The sequence below is a fragment of the Pleurodeles waltl genome, chromosome 2_2 (genome assembly GCF_031143425.1).
Source record: "Pleurodeles waltl isolate 20211129_DDA chromosome 2_2, aPleWal1.hap1.20221129, whole genome shotgun sequence".
Taxonomy (NCBI): domain Eukaryota; kingdom Metazoa; phylum Chordata; class Amphibia; order Caudata; family Salamandridae; genus Pleurodeles; species Pleurodeles waltl.
This window is the reverse complement of record NC_090439.1, coordinates 853,591,497-853,611,949: the sequence shown is the minus strand read 5'-3', so window position 1 is coordinate 853,611,949 and position 20,453 is coordinate 853,591,497. Positions and strand designations below refer to the sequence as shown.

Below are 20,453 nucleotides of genomic sequence, written 5' to 3'. Positions count from 1 at the left end.
CAGGCATCATGCCTAATCATATTTAGCACTACAATATGGCCAGAAACCTAGAGGTCTACACTTAATGTATCAAAGCAGGACACAACTAGCGGAGTGTAAACATCAATAGACATTGTGGTCTTAGGAAAACCAGTCAGCAACTTTGGGAAGGCAGTTCCTCTTCTTCTGTGCATCAGGTTCATATATTTTATATGAATAATAATTTAGAATGCAATATCAATAAGAACAATGGCAATAAAAACGACAGTAATGATAAAAAATAATACACATAATTAGATAGTACAAAGCAATAATAACAAACTGCATTGACACTTGACACAGAAATGTGTTAAAGTTATAAACCAAGCACAATTATTTTTACTTAAGCTACTCACTGTCCATTTCGCCTACAATGTGGGATGAAAAGTGATTTACCAAAACCTGCCAAGGAACTTGATCAAAAGACTGCAAAAACCCCAAAACCTAGCCGCCAAGATATGCCTAAACTGATAGAGATGTGCCCATGCTTAACCAGCTTTGAAAGTGACCCACTGGCTCCCAGTCAATACCAGGATTCAGGGGCAGATTACAAGGACTGCCAATGCTGTGGTGACTGTCGAACCACAGCGGCTGTGGCGGTCTGACTGCCATATTATCAGGTTGGCAGGCAGACCCGCCAGCCTCTTGCCGTCCCCGCCAGGATCTGAGATCCTGATGGGCTGACAGCGGTGCAGGTTGCAATCTGCCAGGGCGGCGCTGAACTCCGCATCGCCCTGCAAACTTGTTCTCCGCCAGCCTTTTCAAAGCGGTTTCACTGCCATATAAAGGCTGGAGGAGAACAAGTGCATGGGGCCACAAGGAGGACCCTGCACAGGCATGAGCAGTGCAAAGGGTCCTCCTGCCCGGCACCCTCGAAATGCACATTGCTGTGCAGACAGTGCGCATTTCGAGGGTGCTGGTGCCTCCTGTGTGCAGCAGCATTGCCGCCGGCTCTATTACAAGTCGACAACAATGTTGCCGCCACTTTCCCACTGGGCTGACCGGCGGAAACCTTGGTTTCTGCTGGTCAGCCCAGTGGGAAAGGCCTAATGAGGCTGGCGACAAGAATTGGCAAAGCCAGTAGGTTTCACCTATGCCAGTGGTTCTTAATCGTTTCACTTCTGTGGACCCCCACTTTATCATTGTTGGAACCCGAAGACCCCCACTGACTTAATATTGGAATCCTGGCAACCCCCACCAGTCATTACTGGAAGCCGGGGACCCCAGACTAAACATTGTTGATGATTTGAACTGTAAAACAAAACATTAAAAAACTACAGAAACCCGCACATAAACACACATTTTATTTAATCTGCAAACAAATATAAATTAAAAAAAAATAATAGGATGGTTGGAGCTTTTCTAAATTCAATTAAAGACACACATCTTCCATAATAAATTCTTTGTGATGCACCTTCACTGCTCCCACAAATCAATCTGAGGATACTAATTTAAGTTCTAGCCTCCAATTTCAAATTCCTTGACATTAAAGTACGTTTTAAAAATTGTAGCTGTACATTTAGCCACTTTATTTATATACACTTTATTAATCTGTCAATATTATTTAATTGTCTAAGTAGTCACGGATCCCATGAGGAGGCTTCGCTGACCCCTCAGGGGTCCCAGGACCACAGGTTGGGAACCACTGGCCTATGCGAAATCTATTTGCTTTGTCAATGTTTTTTCCATGAGCACTATAATTGCACAGACACATGCTAAATGAATAGGCAGAATAATAAAAAGAAGTTACAAAAAGCACGGTAACCTTCTGCATATCACTGGTGAATTACATAAGCTCTCCCCAAAGGTTAACCCATTCTGCATTTTATGAAATGTTGCCCACAACCTATATTTACAGCTACGGGTCCCTATGACGCTACAGCAAGAAGGAGGTAGGGCTCAAGCCTGTTTCAGAGACACATTATAAGTATTTTGCAAGGTATAATGCTTTGCAGTGTAATGCTGCTGCAGCTGCCCTGTTCCCTGCAAGTGTATTTGTATCCAAAAAGAAATCAACTGTTATCAAGCACAGCTCTAAGAGAGGGGAGGGGGAAATTGAATTGACAGAACCAACTTCAAATCTGAGCAATTCTCTATATATGGTAAACGCAGAAGAAAAACACAAAGATGCAGCTCACCCCTAGGTGACAAAAACAGGGCAAAGTTGATTCTGTCACAGGCACTTCCTGCATGTCTTGTGCGGCTCTCACAATGGCTTTATGTATTCACCCCACACATTCCCTGCAAACTGCTTTGTGCAGGCGCTCACCTATGATGTATGACATTGGCCACAAGCAACCGTCTTCAATGCTGGACTCTAGTTGGTCGCAGGAAACAAAAGATGCTCTTAAATGAAACCAAAACCTCCATAATACTTATGGTTTTGTTATGACTGCTTGCCTATCTCAAAGTTCGAGGGGATTTGTAAAACTGAGGAGCAGAGGAGAGGATGTTTGTAAAACCAAGGAGGAGAGGAGAACGCCTGCAGATGCACTCATACGGAGTGCTAGGTACTAAATGAAAAAAAGTACCTTCTGAAGTGTGTAGCCAGTGGAAGGACACTGGTCAGTGACCGGAAGCTGTACTTGGGCTAAGCTCCACAGCATGGACGGGTGAAGCAGAGAAGGAAGTGAAAGCAGGGAGCGTGCTGACCAATAACAAGCATGTAAATTAGAGCAACATTGGAATCAACTATTGATAAGTTCAGGTAAGTATTGGGTGGGTTCTTAGCCCCTTTTAAGATTTTTTTCTTTAACACCAGAGAATTTGCAAGCACAGCTCAAGCGCTGTACAGTCAAAACCTAAAAAGGACCAGAATACGTGCAACAATTGGCCGCACATTGCATCCCCACCATGAGAATACAGTCTGTCATCAAATCAGATTCCCCTTCACTTCTTCAGTTGTCAGAAGCACACAGGATGATCCCTTTGTGTGATGGGTCCAAAGCTGTGGAATGCCCTGGTACACAAACTCACAGCCTTCAGAATACGTTTTAAGAAAGCCTTTGCCTAAACCTGCCAACGTCAGCTTTAAAAATGTGTTGAAATTGATACTGTTGTACCTGAGTGAGGTAAGTTATTTTCCGCGCCATATTTTTTACACTTGTTTAATAGTTCAAAGGTTCCAAAGTTATTTTTTATGAGAACCAGGCATATATATAATAGCAAAATAAGTGCTCAGCTATGCTTCCTTTGGTTGTGAAAACTCTCTGCTAGCATCAGAGGACAGCCTAATGCCACACAGCAAACAGTGCATCTTTGTGAATCTCACAATACACAGGTAAGAATATGGTGTGGGTCCTTTGTACTTGATAAAACACACCCAGACCTCGGTGTATGTTCTGAAAGGTGATGATAGAGAGGCTCCCCTATTTCATCTCCCTCATCCCTCAACAGGGATGTTCATTAATGATGAGGTCAAAGGGCATTGGTGCCAATGTTGGATGCGTTATAAGTAAGTGATAGGGGTATGACTGTCTCTCCAACTAGTGAAGTTAGTCAGCCTTTTTAGTTAGCTTTGGCTTAGTTGTCTGTAGTAGCCCAGTAAATAGCTCTACTCTGATGAGTAATAGTAACTCCATACCTGCTTCTCATACTACATTCTTGATCCCTGGGTTCTGGAGTCAGCTTCGATTATTTTTGCATGTTCTTTCACACTTGAAACATGCAGCGGATCTGTTTGGGACCAAAACTTTATTTAAATTCATTTTCCTTTATATCTTTTAGTAGCAGGCCTGCCTTTAGATTCACTAGCGCCCCCCTGTATGTATAAGGAAAGGGGGCATCGACCTCAATTGACTCCGTTCACACATCCTATAAGTTTGCCATACATTATAAATTCTTCACTCTTAGGTTTTTCCTTGTGCACTCTTGCCCACATACTCTCTTCCATGGAAACATCCTACCAAGATGAATCAGCATTACTCATTGAAGGTTTATAGGGCAAGCAAGACCAGAGGTTGTGGAACCTGTTACATATTTCAACAATTAAATCTAGCTCACATGCAAGTTTCATTAACTTAACCTGCAGTCTTCCTCGTTTTTGAATAGTTTTATCAAGATATCAGCCCCTCCAAACCTACTGTTTACCTTTCACCATCTGAGAACAGGTTACTTCACATTACTTCTGTTTAGCTCTGTCTCTGTATAAGGGCTTTCTCTTCTGTGGAACGTCTCAAGATAACTGACCAAGTTAGTCTCTACTGCTGCATAAACAGTCGGACATAATCGCCTTTCTCTAACTACCTCACAAACACAACATTTCTCACCAATAAAAATACTTCATCCTGTCAGAACACAGGGCAAGATTTATGAAAGAATTGTGTTGCCCTTGTGTCACACAAGACGACGCATGGGCAATTTAAGCCTTAAGTGAGATTTACTATACCACGCAGAGCCGACTTGTGTGGATCTGTGTCACATAGTAAATCTGGAGTAACGCAGCGCTGCGGAAGCTGCCACCTTGCACTACTCTGCCCTAGAATGGTGTTCCATGGGTGGAGCGTGGGTGTTCCCACGCATCCACCCATGAATTTTGGTGCATTCCCAGATAGATTACCAGCAGTAAACCTTGGAATGCGGCAAATAGGTACGCCTTCCAAGGGGAGGTTCAAAGAGGAGAAATAACTTAATTTCACCTTGCTTTGTGCTGGAAGGTGTGACTTTCTGCACAAAAACAATCCTGCCTGCAGCGCAGACTCCCTGCCTGCATTGGTGCTAAACTGCACCGTAGGCACGAGCACAGGGAGAGAATCTGAATGAGCCGTATCTTAGTAGATATGGCGTATTTCTGCCCTTCCCGTGTAATGCAGCGCAGCATGTTGTCTTGCTGCGTTATGCTAGTACAACTTTGTAAATCTGGCCCACAGTATCTTCCTCTGCACATGTTACCACACTCATTCTAGCTACACAACACTCAAATTAATGACGCTTACATTACATGACTCGCGTGATCAGACTATGCTTATCTAAAACCACTTACCAAATGAATGCTTAATGCACCCAAAACAGTCACTCCCCAGTCGTCGGCACGTCATAGTCACCACATAAGGAAGACACACATTGTAGAACTGCTTGTTTCATTCATTAGGGTGATCATGTTTATGGAGTATTTTTTATCTGTATCCTCTAACCCTTTGAATGATCTAGCTGTAAATGTTGGGAATACCAACTGTTTGTCCAATCTGAGTGTGACAACATCAGTAACATCAAAGCAGACTGGTGGGGAAAGCCTTATATGCATTATGCATCACTGGTATCCGATTGTAAGTTGTACATATAAGGCCACCTCCCCTATGTATGTAGCTGTGGCTGGAGAATGTCAGGTGACTGCAGCGGGTGCAGTGGTTTACAGATCCCACAGCAGGCCACACCTTTGGGTGCCTTGGAGGAAGCTCAAGGAAGGAAGGATGAGGTACGCAGGGATGTTAGAGACTGATTTCGGGATTGCTGGGACCACTGTGATCTGACTGATGCGCTCTGCAGTAATGTGGGTGTTAGTTTTGAAAATCTTTGTGCATCCCTGTGTAGGCCATAAGGTCTTGTCATTACTGAATGATTATGTGTTTTCTTCAATTGGAACTTGTTAACCAGATTTTCGGAGCACTGAGGTCTGTGCATAGTTTTGTTTGTGCCTACTGCAACAGTGATGCGTGTACATAGATTTCTCGAGTTTGGTAGCCAGTTTGTGCACGTGCAAGTCTCTGTGTGAAATAGTGTGGGAGAGAGAGATTATTCTCCCATTCTGAAACTCACATTGAGGGACCCGAGTAAGTAGCACTGTGCTTGTTTATGTATGATAATGGTTTATATCCAAAAGTGCAGGCCACAAGTACTAAAATCAGAAGTGGGGGGGGAAACAAAGTTAGGAAATATGCAACTGACATTATGAAGCGTGACAGAGCGTGTGACAACATGGAGAGTGACTGCATGGGGCATCACAAGGTGTGACATCACAGGAAGTGGCATCACAACCCATGACCTCACAGGAATTGACATCATAAGGAGTGATATCAGATCTTAAGATCTCGTACATGTTTAGCAGGCCTATCATGAGTACATTTAAGTGCATTACAAGATTTGACAAATAAGATTTTGCGTTGGGGTTATGCCAAAAAAGCGATGCAACCCTGACTCAAAATCTGAGTCTCAATGTATACATTTATGTTTTAAAAACTCTGCCACAAAAAAAATTGCCAACAACGAGAAACATGGTTGTAAGTCTGTTTTGCTTAATTGGTTGCAAAGTCAGCATTTTAAAATATCTTATGGAGTTAAGATGCCTGGTACAGAGATCCTTGTGCAGCCAGTAAATCTCAGGGAATAATAATAATGGTGAGATAACTTTGGAGATTAATGCATTTGCTAGAGAGATCTGTGTTTTGTCTAGTCCCATTTTTTAACTAAAGTAGCATAGAGGGTTAGTGTGTATCTTGCAAAGCACATCATGTAACACGTAGATGACATTTTTAATTTAGGTAGGTAAGTGGGCTACTGCGTTTAACACAGAGATCCTTTTGTTACTTGAGGTTCATAAATTAAGTTCTTTCTAATATAGCACAATCAGCAATGAAGGACATGTGACTCCTAAATATTGTAACCCTCACTGAGTTATGTAAAACATCCTGTACATTGATTTCCACACATATCATATATTGTCAATGTATAGTGTGTACGTGCAATGTAAAGTACTCAGATGCCCTGTATTGGGATGAGTAGCGCTATAAAAGAAATAAAACAAAGTAGTGGTATTTAAATTGTTATTTATGTAAATACTGGGAGAGACAAACATCTCACATTCTCACAGTGTATGCATATCTCTTATTTAAAGGGACTAAACAAAGTCAAAACCATACCTCTCTGGAGTATTCGTAAAGTAACAAGCTGTGTGCCTTTGTTTCCTCTCCATTGTATTTGCAATCTAGGTGTGAGGATCCATGCCACTCCCAGCCAAGTATACTCCTATCAAGGGAGGCCCGATGCCCACCCACCCCTTAAATCCGGCCTTTGCTTAGACCCCATCTGGAATTGAAAATAGCAAAGCCCCCTTGCTGCCTGCAGGTCGCTGCTCGGAATGAAAGCAGACAAGTGCAGGAGCTGCTGACTGTGACCCAGGGTTTGAAAATTACACTGGGAAGAGTTAATTGCATTGGGGCCAAACATCTTGGCAGGGTAGATGGTGTCCAACCTGTGAAAATAGTGGGAGGACGCCATCTACCCAAGTGTACATCCATGTGCCCTGCCAAATGGCATGTGCACAACGGACCCAAAGGAGAACCACTTCATATACATGCTATTGCCATATCCCACATCAAGCTCTGCCTCCCAGTGGAGAGAAGGGGTTGAATGTTGAGCGAACCAAGGATACCTGTATACTTAAAAAAACAACAAAAAAACAATTTGTTACTTTAAATTTAAAACCAGAAATGCTTACTGCGATACCTTATAGTAGTAAATCGAGACTAATGCCAATGCCTAAAGCATGAATACAAGCTAATATTATTAACTGCCCTAATGAGTGTAATAATTTTAATCTGTGTACAATTTCTAAGAATTGTGCGTCTTTTTTTAGTTCTTTAGTCTCACTGCTTAGGTCGAGTTTCATTACCGTCCTTCCCTTATTCAAGTACTTTCTGCTCCCCTGATGCCATCTACGTTTTGTGAAGAGAAGTTGGGCTCAAAGAGGACAACTAACTTTATTTCGCCTCGTTCTTTCCTCTTTCTAAAGATGCTTTTTCTGCAGGAATGTGTGACTTGTTTCTGCCTCCCCTCACAAGTGGAATCTGCTATTTCATTGTTCTTTTTTTTCTTAGGCTAGTTAATCCTTGGAAGTTTGACATTCTATTCGTCTATTCTCTAGCAAAAGTAGTAACCGGTGTGCTTGCAGCTCTGGACTTCCTTCTCGTTTCGTCTGGAATTACACTGTTGGCATATTCTTCTGTTACAGCACTCAGGTTACTGTGGGAGTGGTACCGTTGTCCTTTGTCTATGTCCATATCCACACCTACAAAGTTCACTAGCAGAGCAGCTCTCTCATCTCTTTTAAAATGCAGGTACCTGCAAAGACTTGAGAATTTTCTTCCTAAAATAGTTATGTGCAAAGTGAGTCATTTCTTGTGCTTGCCTTCCTCGTTTTTCTCTGCATGGGCACAAGGCCATGGGAGCTGGAAGTAGAGGTGCTGGGGGTGCTACAGCACCCCCAAACTAACCATGCTGGAGTTCAGAAGGTGAAGAAACAATAAAGATGCCTTTACATTTTGTTTTGATCTTGTCATATTTCCTCTGCTTTCATAGACAGGTCAAACATAAGGCCGTGTCGTCCATCAAATTGGTGCTTTTTCTATTAACACATAAAATGGGATATAAAGTGTAGACTTTTGAGAAGTGAAATGTGTCAATCTTGCGGATTATAGATGTGAAAGGAAAGGTTGCAGGATGTTATGTTTAGTAACACAAAAAAAGGAATACCTGTGACTGAACTGGACACATATTTCAGAATATGCCAGCAGTTAGCAAAGCATAAATGAAGCAAATTGCACATTTCTGAAGAGTGGTAGAAGCAAATACCATCATAAGAAATCAATAAACTTGGTGATGCGCAAATGAAATGTTTACTGAAACTCGATTTCTACATGTTATCGTTTGTGTGCTGAGTAGTTTTATCACCAAAACTCTGTCCGTGCAAATTCAGTGGTCATTTCAATAGAAAGTGCTGTCTGTAAAAGACAGTGCGCTACCACACCATGCTTTAATGTATTTGCAACAGTGTGGTCCAAAAAGCACCAACAATGACATGCTGTACACCTTCACCACACCCCTACGACTTCAGTGACGTAACATTGATGGCAGCACCCCACTATGAAAGTTGTTCCAGCACCAGTGCACCGGCGTCTGTCTCTGCATTTGTACTCCACGTTTGTCTTGTCAGGGGTCGGCTTCCATTGACCTTGGCACATTAATCTTCCCGTTTTGTGAGATGGTAGCCTATTAGACTGAGTTTTTTCCCCAGGATTGCCTCTGCTTCTGTGTACATGCGCTCATTAGGGTCGAGCCTGCGTCGCAAGCGCTTGCGAGGCACTTTAGTAGATAGAAAAGGGCTCGGAGCCCCGTCCATGTTACGTCAGTATCTTTCATTGGTTCGTGGGCTTGCCTTTCAAAATCTGCTTGCTTTCATTAGTGGAAGGCACGCATACGTCATGCCTTTTCCTGTGTTTAGCCCTCGTCGAGCACAGCAACCAAGTACTGAAAACATGTGAGGCTCGCTGTTTCCCGTCAGGTTTGTGGACTACTTTTTATCTTTTTTTCGCAGCACGATCTCACTTGGCAGAAGTCTAGCACTTTGCATGACATCGACCCTGTTACATAGTTAATTGCACTTTTGCCAGATATGTACATAATTGCACTTTTGCATAGTTGCAGTTTTGCCCATGGGTTTCACTACGAGTGACCTGTAGCAGCTATATCGCCCTCTTTATTTGCATTTAGTTTTTTTCTACCTGCATGCCGGCTTCAACTGTCCGTACGAGTGAACTGTAGCAGCGCGATCGCGCTCTTTTTTTCCATTTAATGTGGCAAAAAAAGTCCGGTAGGGAGTTTACAATTGCTAATAGCTGTAACTTGGAGAAACGCGACACCCTGTTGCATTGCAAATGCTTGTTTTTAAGGACTGGCATTCCATCGACGTTTGCGACGGTGAACTGAGGGCACCGCAGCCTGCCAGTAACTTCATTTCTAGTTGCATGGTTCTGTGGGGATGTCTGCTCTGTGCCCTGGTCGATTCCACAGGGCACACTGCTGCATCGTGTCTGAAATCTACTGTTTCTGTGGTCCAAGAACAACTCATACGGAGTCTGATAATACCGTTCGCCTCTTTACTTTTTTAATATAATATTTGTACTCATTATTATCACTTAAGCGGGTCACACATTGATACAATCACAACAAAAGCTACTGGGAAACTCTAAAAATGTAGTATGCTTATACAATAAAAGGTACTTATATGTCCTAGAGTACATAACATAGTTTAGCTCTAGTTCATAAGCACAAAGCAAAACGCTAAGAGACAGAAGGAAAGGATGAGTGGAGATAAAAGGAATAACATCACCCACTCAACCAATTATCGAACATCATTTTAAACTCCGAAATGGTCCTTATTTTCTGAACGATTAAGGCTTTCTTATGACAAGAAAGGACATCTTCGGGTAGACATGTTGCGTCAACATAAGTCCTGGGGGGCCTGATCCATGCAAACGTTTCAGACATATGATATATGTCCATAGAGTTCAACTAGATGGACCTTAATTCCGGAATTAGTAGTTATCTTGAAACAGTGGCATGGATCTGTCTGTGCTGAATCTGTGCCGGGGACCACTTTAAGGGAAGCTAAAACCCATTCTGATCCGTGATTGGACAAAGGCTATTTTTGTCACTTTGCAAAGTCTTTGCAACAATCCAGTAATCTGCTGCATTTTGCCAGCTCAGGTGACCTCTTGACATTCAACTCCAAAGAGACACACAAGGGGTCTGCAGCCTGGATTACATTACAGATTACTTAAATACGATTGTTTTATATTATTCTCGCTCTGTCATAACTTCACAAACCAACCCTCGTGATGTTGGAGACATTTTACTGGAATAATTGCTCCTTTTTCACAAGAAGCAGAACTTTTCTACTGTGCATGGAATTTTAGTTCTTTTATTTGTGCGAATGATTTTGTTTTATTCCGCTGCATGGCATTAAGGCATCTGACCTCTCATTATCAACTTAGAAAACGTTGACGAAGGAGAGTGGGGAAAGTGAACAAATGTGGCTGAACGAATGGAGTCTTGGAAAGAAAGCCATACCGTGAGGTTAGGTGCAAACACTGCACTTGTCTGTAACGAGCCTGCTTCATGATTTCGACTTATGATTTAAGATTCCCAACAAACTGTGCCATCTTTAGATTATGGGCCTGATTCTAACTTTGGAGGACGGTGTTAAACCGTCCCAAAAGTGGCGGATATACCACCTACCGTATTACGAGTTCCATAGGATATAATGGACTCGTAATACGGTAGGTGGTATATCCGCCACTTTTGGGACGGTTTAACACCGTCCTCCAAAGTTAGAATCAGGCCCTATGTGTTTTTGTGCCTTCTGCTACCTGTGATCACGCGTGGGAAGATACCTGGAATAGTCCCCCCCTCGGGCATGTAGGAGGGAGTATATAACGTTTTAATCTCTTCAAGCTGTAGAACCATTGCTACAGGCCTGTAACTGTGTTCTTTGGCCTTATGAATTGCTATAGATTCACATGCTTTGGACAGGGTAGCAAGTAATATTTAATGAGCTGGCGGGTTTGGTGAGGGGGCATTGCTTATAAAGTTAATTACTGTCACTTGCCCCACTTGTTCATGCAATCTCGTACATAAGTGTCATTACAGTAGTGATTTGCAAACTTATGTATGGAACTTCAAGTAGTTGTCATGCAGATATCATGTAACAGAAAGCTATGCAACAAATATGTTATATATCTTACAACCTTTGATAGTTTATTCACGGTCTGCAATTGGTTTTGTAGAATGTTCCTATGTTTTTTTGGTGCAGTAATTGGTGTTATTTGTTTGTTTCTTCCTATTATACCTCAAGGTCAAAGCGTAGTAAGCCATGCCTGATGGGATCCCTTAGTATCCAACTGTCTGTTCCTTTAGGACCTCTGTTTGCCAGCTGCCTGTTTCTCCTTTATGGTTACCCTTTGTAAGGCAGTGAGGAGGCCTACGGTGTCTGGGTGGTGACTGTAAGCCAGGCCAGAGTGGTGCTGTTTTCAGAGCTGGCCTAAGGACAACATCCATTGGTTTGTTCATGTGACATTTAAGGGCGATGGGTCAGCTTACTTCTTCCGCTGGCTGCCTTGCAGTGTGGGCAATGATATATCGCCTGATCACTTGTGCAAAGCCCCTGAAAAGGGGCTGCACCAGTCCTTTATGCCTACACAAGTTTTTAAATATATGCATAAATGCAAAAGAAAATTGGTGAAAACGTAAGCAAATAAACGCTTGCCAAGGCCCAGCCTATTGGCTTTGCCCATGATTGGTGGTGTATGTACTGTAGGGCGCCTCAGTGAAAGCAAGTGTGGTTTACGCTCAAACAGTGGATCACCACTGCAGCCTCCTCCTCCTTTCCACAGTACTCAGCTTTCCTTAACGATGGCGCCGATAGCGTAAATACGCAATCTACGTATGATACGAGGGATTTGGTTTAGATTTAGAAGCACTGGTCAATGCCATTTAAGCCACGCTCGCCATTTGCCGATACCCACTGTGAACAGCTGAGTGCACTTTTCAGACTCACCACTAGGTGGCAGTGGAATGCAAAGAATGTATCTGTGATGCTTCTTGCTTCAAATGCAAATTAATTTATTATTCATAGCTGCCAAGTTGTCAGGTTGCTTATGTGTGACATTTTTGTTTTTTCGGCCTGCTTGTGTGTGACATCTAGTGACGTGTGACATTTTGAGCGACAGTTTATTTAAATCAGAAAATATTGGTTATGTACCTCTCGTCTATGTCTCCTACTCTTTTTCAGCCCTCTCTTGCCCTCATGGTGTCCTTCTCTACTGAACTCTCCCGCAGCATCCTGCTCTCTACTGAAGGAGGCAAAAATAAACCAAGTACCAGGCATCAGGAGTTAGACCATGGGTACCCACAAACGTTTTCCCAGGGGCCACTAATTATGGTCTGAGGTATGCCTGAGGGCCGAATTGATGCCGGCGGGATGGGAGTGGGGCTTTGCAGACTGGGGTAAGGTGGGCATTGGTAGGGTGACCACCTGGCATTGAGGCAAATTCTGGACAGGACTGTAAAAAATTCAGGACAAAGGGTCAAAATTCAGGACAAAAATTCAGGACAAAGGGTCAAAATTCAGGACAAAAATTCAAGAACAAACGTCAGTTTTACAGACACACGCAAGAGAGGCCATGCCTCACTATGTTGTCAGTGCATGTATTTACTCTTTTTTAACAGAGCACTATTTATTCACTGTGGACCTTTTGTGATTGCCTCCTGGTATGCTACATTCAGGTGTCACATTACGTCCTTGTTCTGTACTAAATTAATGCCCTTCAGTACTGCGGCAAGGCCATCACCCCTACCCAAATCTACCCGGTCTTTCCTGAAGAGAAAGTAACAGCCAAATTTTGATTATGTTTCTGAACATTTTAAACCCCCTGGCAAACAGTTTGGGAAACATTAAGGTAATTAACCTTATGCTAGTTTAAACAAATTGAACAAAAACATCTGGCTTACCCCAACTGCCCATGGACTTTCAACCTATTTTTTTTTTAAAGAGGCAGGGCAGATGTTGTGGGCGTCAGTCTCACACGTAATGTCAGGATGTGATGTACCCATAACTTGTCTGTAGTCTCACTGCACTACAGTGTATGTCTGGGACTCTACATTTATCTCAGAAATGGGAGCCCGGACTACCAATCAAAGATAATAAAAGAGGAGGATGAAATCGAGATGAAATGGGAGATCCACGGCAAGTAATTCAAAGTGTTGTTGCTAAAAACTGGATAAATAAAAAGAGAAGAACAAGGTGGGACAATTCCTAAAATCAGACAAGATGGGTCCACCAAGACTATTCAAAGGTATTGGGTACCTGGGGAGTTGTCTCTGCACACAGGAGCGAAACAGATGGGGCACTGTCAAGTGGTTGAACAAGCAACACCCATCTACCTTGGCAAACTGTTCTGGCGCAATGGTCCGCTGTTAGTGCTTTTGAAGGGTGAGCAGGGGCCAGACCCCTTGCAAGGTTGTGCAAGGCAATTGCCCGCTTTGTCCATGTCTTTATATGGTTTTAAAATTGAGCAAAAGCCAAACTAGAGATCTGGGTTATCCCTAAGTGTCAAGTACACATAGAATCTTCAAAATATTTGGGATGTAAATTGCACAAACAAAATTTACAAATTTTAACATTTAATTAGTGTTTCGTTAACATATGGCACTGTTTTCGCCTTCATATACAATTAGATCTCAGATTGAACTGGGAACTAGTTACCTTTTGATACCTAGTGATTAATATCTGCCATTCTTACACCGGGATGACAATCTCGGTAGAGCGAACGGTCCCTCCAAGCCCAGTTTTCTTTTTGGTCTTCTCTTCTGCTTTCTGTAAAGGCCACGTGGCACTAGTGAAGATGGTGTGCTACCCCAATGATAGTATTATTTTGCAAACGTTCCCCTGCTCGTCCTTCATTCCTTCTTCAGACAGGCCACACATCTGATTTGGTCACTGCGGCGACATCAGGAGCTCTTTTCACTCTAAAGCTAACTGGGACTGTGGGTGGATTAGGTCTTCTGGACTTAGAATGCTATTATTCAGCTGCACAGGTCCAAAGGGTGGCTCACTGGCTTTCTGCCCACCTCCCTGCATGAGATGGGGTTTACCAGTAAAGACTTTTAAGGAAGGCTTAATGCACTGCTCATTGTTTCCTACTCACCATTCTACGGATCACCATCCGGGGTTAACATGCATGGCTTTCTCTTGCCTTGCCAGAACCTGTAAACTCACTGACACGAAGAAACCCTATGCTCCTGCACTACCTTTGCTAAGCCTTCCCACTCGCACAGGATTGCTGTGCTCAGAGCAACTCCATCAGTGGCATGTTGCGGGGGTCTTAAAATTGGGGACTTTGTTTCTGAACAGTGAGCTACTAAATTTCCAAACCCTTGTGGCACGCTACCATCTTCACCCCGGTCAACTCCTTACTTACAACCACCTTAAATATATCATTAAATGCCCTATTTCATGTCTGCCACCTAGCACTAACTCTACAAGAGGTGTACCAGAAGCTCTGTACCATAGGAAATGGTGGCAAACTGATAGAATGGGTGTACAGACCTATCCTGCAACATGGAAACCACTCCAGGTCTTCTCGTCATGCTACCTGGGTGATTGATGTAGCCAAACCTCTGCAAGATATGGACTAAAATACTGGACTTTCCCCACAAAGTATCCCACAGCTGTCACTTTAAGTAAATTCATAGTGCTTCCTTGTGAATGCATTCTGCCCATTGCTTGCCATTGACCTTGTGGTTTGTAACTCACAATTTGTTGCTTTCAATTTGCTGGCTTTATTTGTTTTAGGCTTTGCAGCTTGAATTCATCCCTTCCCTTGCCAAAACCTTATTTACAGTATCCTGCCGAGTGCTCCCTTTCTGTAAACAGGCCTGTAAACCTTGTTCTTATCTTATCATATTTGCTGTGCATTCAAAGAACAAAGTCAAATGTCAGGCTCTGTCTTCGGTGGGAACTTAGTGTTTACTTTCCTTTCTCTGACTTCAAAGTGAGAGGATTTATGCGACAATCTTGCTGGATACTGGGGTTAAGAAAGAGTTTTTTCTATCACATGACAACATTTAAATAAACTTCAGAATATATCAGAATTAGAAGTACAAATCAAGCACATTTTTGTTAATTCTGAACTGTGCTGGAAACAAATACCATTACATGATTAAAACAAATCGATGCATTAGGCGATGCAATTTCCACACATCATCGTCTGTGCACAGTATAGTTTGATTTGAAAAACTATATCTTTGCAAATGTAATGGTCATTTCAATCAAAAATGTGTTATCTGTAATGGCAGTGTGTTAGCATATCATCCATACTGCACTCCACTCTGCTCTGCACCACTACACACCACTGCACCCTACTCTGTATCACTCTACTTTACTCCACTCCATGCCACTGCACTCTTCTTCATTCAGGCCCACTCCACATTATGCTACTTCACACTATACCTCTCTACTCTCCTCTGTACTACTCTACTCTATGCCACTGCACTTTACGCCTCTCTACACCACTGCGCTCTGCTCGTCTGCACGCCATACCACTCCAGTCTAGGCAACACCAATCTAATCTGTACAACTCCACTCTCTGCCACTCTGCAACACTACACTGTACGCTACTGCACTCTAAGCTAATACACTCTATGCTAATGCACTTTACTCTGTAACACTCAACTCTATGCCCCTGCACTCTACATCAATACACTGTACATCACTCTAAACTACTCTGCACCTCTGCACTCTATGCCACGGAACTCTACACTACTTTACTCTATGCCATCACACTCTGCCATTTTATGCAACTCCACTCTAACCTGCACCTCTCCACTCTAAGCCACCTCACTCTACTGTGAAATAATCTATTTTATGCCACTGCACTCTGTGCCACTGCATTCTATTCCACTGCACTCTACCCTGCACCTCTCCACTCTATGCAACTGCACTCTACTCTGAAACAATCTATTCTACGCCCCTGTACTCTATACCACTCTGACCACTGCACTCTAGTTCAATGCACTCTACCCACTGCAAGCTGACACTCTGCAACACTGCTCTGGCTGCCACTATACTCTACACCACTCTGCTCTGTACTACTGCATTCTGCACCAATATACTCTATTCCACTGCATTCTATGCCACTCTACTCTGCCCAATGCCACTCTATGCAACTGCACTCTACACCAGTGCACTCTAAACAACTGCACTCTATGCCACTGCCCTTTACTCTGCACCACTGTACTCTGTACCACTCTACACCACTGCACTGACACTCTACTCTGCAACTCTGCACTCTACACCACTCTACTCTATGCCACTGCACTCTAGGCACTCTACTCTACACCACTCTACAATACTCTACTCTGCACCACTCTACACCACTGCACTCTATGCCACATGAGTCTACTCTGCACTCTATGACACTGCACCACTCTGCATTACTGCACTCTCTGCTACTCTATTGTATGCCACTCTACTCCACTGCACTCTATGTAACTCTACCCCATGCCACTCTATGCCACTGCACTCTGCGCCAATGCACTCTAAACAACTGCACTGTACGCCACTGCCCTCTACTCTGTACCACTGTACTCTACGCCACTGCTCTCTGTGCCACTCTACTGCACTCTACATCACTGCCCTGACACACTACTCTGCAGCATTGCACTCTCCACCACTGTACTATACACCAATGTACTATGTACTACTGCACTCTATGCCACTGCACTCTATGCCACTCTACTCTGCATCACTCCACTCTACAGCACTTTGCTCTAATCTTCACCACTCTACACTACGCCACTGCACTCCCTGCAAAGTGAGTCTACTCTGCGATCTATGCCACTGCACCACTCTACACTACTGCTCTCTCTGCCACTCTACTCCACTGCCACTAACTTTAAGCCATGCTGAACAGCAGCTACTCTGGTGTATAACATGGCTAATGGCTAAAACACATTAGCAAAGCCAATAACTCGTTCGTAGATGAGATCTATTGCTTTGCCAATGTTTGTTAGTACGATGAGGTACCGAAGTACCTGAAAGAACTGTGAAAAATACAATGACATCATAATAAAGGCTGATACAAAATGCGCAAATACATTTCGGTTAAATAAAAAAAAGTGCTTCTCAAATACAGATTTGAATAATATACAGTTTATACGTAGTACTAAAAAAATGTATAACACTCCATTAAAACCACACACTCCACAGCTCACCTTGGAACACCATTACAATACCTCTCTGAAAGAAATATCTTTGCCACCAGAAAACTTCAAGTGACTCCTTTTAGTAAAGTCAATGCAGGTTTTCAAGCCCCTTTGTATTTGCAGATTTACCAGTTAGGCACATCTGCATGTCTTTAGGGAAGGAGACCCCCTGGCAAAAAGGTTTGATTCGTATGTGTCTGCCCCTCCCTCGGAGCACAGGAGACTCCCTGCCTTCCAGTCCAGCTGGGGAAACTGATCTGCCCGTAATTCCACCCTGCCTCCGTTGCCCTTTAGGTGAAAGGCTAAAATTACGGACAAATGCCGTCCGTTAAAGCTTTCATCACGGACAACGGACAGCACGGCGAAATTACGCACAGTCCGTGAAATTTACGGATGGGTGGTCACCCTAGGCATTGGGGACACGAAGTATGTAGTGTGGTTAGTGAGTCATGGAGTTATTTTGAGGGTTTCAGCCCTCTAAATTACTCCCATTGTCTCTAGAAGAGTCATAGATTGGACAATACTGTGCTAAGCAGTATCTGAATCACTGTCCTGTTACTAACCTTCTGTGCTTGCTTCTACTACCTTGGGAGAGTCAAGTGTAAAATAACTTCATTATTGAATTTGAACGAAATAGAGTTGCACAGTGTAAAACCTTTTTTTGCTTCTTTTCTTTTACTTTGGTTATCTTGTGAATAAACGTTTACCCGTTTATTTACGATCTTTCTGAATGTTAGGGCTCTCTTAAGTAAACAGCGGCCCAGGGCTGCAGTTCACCAGGGGGCGAATGTGAAGGTCAGGAGGGCCGCAAGCAGCCTGCGCGCCGTACTTTGAGTATCACTGAGTTAGACTAATGAATTTTAGTTCTGCTATGCTCATCCCCTCACTAAAATCCACTAGTCACACCTAACAAGGCCCTAGAATCAGTGATTACGGGGCGCTAGACAAGCCAGGCTGCAATTCACAAAAGCAGCGGGCAAACCTTCAGCCTGCCGTGGTAGTGGAGCCTTCTGCTCGCGCGGCGCTGCTGCAGAGCATCGGACACATTTTTATCAAAGTTTAGAGCCGGCCTAGCTGACAGGGCGAGCACTAGCAGTTCATGTTTTTTTCTTTTTTTTTGTACTGTAACGTAAGGCCTGGATTGGCTCACCTTCCCATCAATCAAGCCCACTTCCCGGCCTCACAGGCTCTGTGGGCAGAATACGTAGGCTGTACTCGCGCACAGACCTGAAAAACTAGAGAGGTCTGTGGATAACAAAGAACATTTGGAAGTATTTTCAAATCAATGCACAGCTGTTATTGATGTAAGACACAAATACATAATGGTTGATTAGTAATTTATGTTTTAAATGTGGAGTATATTTTTTTACCTGTGGTGATGTCCATGCACCGGTTTTTAGCATTATAGCTCAGCTAGTTAAATACTCAGGGGCAAAGTGACTTTGCTGCGCTACCCTTTGTCACAGGGAAAGGGCAGAAATGCACCATATATACGAAACATGGTGCATTTCTGTCCCCTCCCCCTGTGCTGGCGCACAATATGCTGCCTAGCTCCAACGCCGGCACCCTTGCAGCATTGTGCAAGGGTGCCTGCATTGAATGCAGGATTGTTGTTGTGTAGGAAGAGGCAATTTCCTGCACAAAAACAATCCATGGAGGCTCTTTCCTCTTTCTATCTGTGCTGCAGAATGCAGCACAGATAGAGGAAAAAACGAGGAGAAATATATATTTATTCTCCTTGCGTCTCCTCTGGGGAGGTGTAAAATTTTTACGCATTGCCAGGTTTACATTGCCTTGTATTTCTGCAAATGTGCAAAATCCATGGGTGTTACATGGGAAAACCCACCTCAACGCCCATGGAACACCCCCCTGACACGGTGTAGGGCAACGCAGCGACTTGCACTGCGTTGCCCTACACCATATCTACAATGCCATGAAAAGCTATGGAGACCGGCTTTGCTTGGTCTCATAGACATGGGTCTGCACTCTGCACCGCCAGGGGTGTCAAAAAAAGTGATGCACCAGCTGCGCAAGGGGCTTGTAAATATGCGCCCAGTGTTCAGGCGTGCATTGATTGAAGTGTCTGGAGTTCGCCTCTGGGCACACCGACTCACCTCTCAGTCCTTCTGCAATCAGTCTGCTGAGTATCATAACATTGAATAATGGTAGCATTGTGTACGTACAGCACTTAGAAAGTGAAGAAGCGTGATACGAAATAGTATAGCCAAAATAAGTTATTACCCGAAGGCAGATTCCTATTTGAGGCCTCCTGATGCTCTCCCAAGGCTTGGCAGATTAAGAACTGCTTGAATTGGTGCTTAGCTACTTCCTGAAACACCAAGGTGGATATTTGCAAGGAGCTTGCGCCACTGTTGCATAATTTGTTTTATGCAGTGGCAGTGCTTTGCTAGCTTCATATTTACAATGTTAGGGATTTGGCCAAATGCAACAGTTTTACAGGACCTGCGTAAAAAAAAACCTGCGTAGGATTGGGCTACGTCACAGATTTTTATGTATTCAGAATGGGCCTTCCGTCGGAAAAAGTCACTTTCAACTGGCACAGTGATATTTACAAAATGTTCCTTGTTTGATGCAACTGTCAGATGCACCTTGCAAAGCCTGCAATGTGTCACGATTCCTATGCCTCCTAAACCCAGGCGTAGGGATGGTCACAGTGGCTTTTAAAATGGATTCTGACCATTTGAGGTCACTTCGCAGCCTGGAAGATGTTTCTTTTACACCTTCCCACTAGTTGTAGTAGGTCTACACATATGACAATCACGTTGTGGGACCCCTTGACCAAGCTCAGACCATGGCACCTATGATTTCATCATTCTCTGTAGGAAGGCTAAGTGACGTTGTGTCTTGTTTGCAAGGGACAGGCCAGGATTGTCACTTCT

General features: G+C 43.5%; 1 protein-coding gene across 2 annotated transcripts in view; it reads right to left on the bottom strand.

Moving 5' to 3' along the window:
* The window catches only part of LOC138282681 (neural-cadherin-like), a 380,719-nt gene that overhangs the window by 104,815 nt on the left and 255,451 nt on the right, over positions 1 to 20,453 (bottom strand). The window lies entirely within an intron of this gene.